Consider the following 2,069-nt stretch of genomic DNA (forward strand, 5'->3'; position numbering starts at 1 on the left):
AAATAATATAAAGATAAAAAAAAGACAATATATTAATTAAAATATGTAATGTCAATCACTGTAACATTGAATCCGAAACATATCATCAAAACGTAAATAAAAACCATTCACTAAGTATGGTTAAATCTAAATATAAAATAAAAACTGTATTCATTGGGCAATGTGACCGAATGATGGCTCCAATATCATGAACTAACAACTATGTATTCCAAAACTTGTAGTTCGTCCGCTCAATTAATTATATAAAACTCTAATAATCTCTCGAGTAGTACGCACGATACGAGAGGTCCTAATTTGTTTACATGCCCCTTGAGTAGGAAGATCAAGAGTACTTGACAAGTTTCCTACACCTATCCTTGCAAATCCAATAATAAAAATCGAACACGTAAATGGATTTCATATAGTAAGAAAATTAACTATGAAAAAAAAAATCCTACCTTAAACTCATTTATTTCATCATCCAATGTTCTATCATTTTCTTTAGTTCTTTGAATGTTTTCACTTTTTGCTGCACCTATTACATGATATTCATATTACCTTTTAATTCTTGCTCATTACTTGAAATGAAAAAGTTTCTACTTCAATCAAGACATAGATAGATATAGATAACACACAAGAAATTTAAAAAATTATACAATAAAAGTCAAATGGGTTTCTCTAATTCTAGATTCCAATTGCAATCTTAGGAATGCCAGGTAACACACAAGAAATTTAAAAAAATTAATAAGTACTGAAGCATATGTACACAATAAATGTCACTTAGACCAATATAATGATAGACCAGTCATGGCAGTCAAGATGGAAAAGTAGACAGCAAAAGCAAGAAAAAAACTAACTTTCAACCGCAAAAATGTTACCATGGAGAGGAAGCAAGCCAGAATGAAGGTTATAGGCTTGTAGCAGCTAAACATATGCTGGTAAAGACTTGAAACTAATACACTAAGCACATTATAGAACACCCAATCCTGCACAGACAGACGCGCTAAAAATTCATGTCTTTCCAGTTTTATAAAAAAAACAAGAGCAGGCTATTAAAGTTCAAGCATGTTTAGCAACTCATAGCCTCTGTGTTTAGTATGTGTCCCAAGTATATAAGGTGCATAAGGTGCAAGCGGTGTTTAAGATGCAAGTTTTCAGTATGTATCCTTAGTGTCCAATGCAATTTATCAGTGAAAAACCCATGCACTAACCTTGTGAATAACATAGCCTATGCTGGTACCTCTAAATAAATTTCTCCTTTATAATTTTCATTGCTAAAGGAGCAGAGCAAGTGGGAATAGTTTCAGTAGTTGATCGAGTCCCAATTTTGCGAGCCATAAGTAGAGAAGTGTTAGGGGATTGACATGTTTGAAATAGGGGAGGTACTGACCTATTGGAGATCAGGCCATTTTAATGTGGGCCATTAGTGAAGAATTCTCCATTTTAATGCAGAAGGTATGATTATACTAAGCTTTAGACTATGAACTCAAAAGGCATACATATTCATTTGTCTCAAAACATGTACTGAACATAAGCCAGAGATGCATATTAGAAAAACTTCATCTGAGTTACCTTACTATAGCTGTTGTATGAGTTATTAATTTGAACTTTTTCAAGGCACTGCAAAATGTTTATATCGAATATTATTGAAACTAGTAAATGGGGAAGAGTGCTTGAGTTTCTTAAACAAGGAGAAATTTGCAATTTTTGACATCTAGAATAAGCCTAGTACAGAAGTAGGGATGCAGCTCCATAATGCTAAATGAGACTCATTTTCACTAAACCTACGCCTAAGTATTGAAGGTTGACCACAATATCCGATTACATTTTACCCTCTAAACATTGCACATTTAATATGTTTTCCTACTTACATGGCCTAACTCAACTCAAAAAAGCCTTATCTTGTACTTATCTGGGGTTGGTACATGGATCCGCATTTTTCACCATATCAAGGATTCCCTGTTTTCATCAATCTAACTTAACAATTTAAGAATCGGATAAAATTGCAAAATTATAAGCCCCACCATGCTTGTATATGCATTTTCCTAACGAGACTCTTATCATATCCCAAATTAGCAGAGTACAATTGA

The sequence above is a fragment of the Olea europaea genome, chromosome 23 (genome assembly GCF_002742605.1).
Source record: "Olea europaea var. sylvestris chromosome 23, O_europaea_v1, whole genome shotgun sequence".
NCBI lineage: Eukaryota > Viridiplantae > Streptophyta > Magnoliopsida > Lamiales > Oleaceae > Olea > Olea europaea.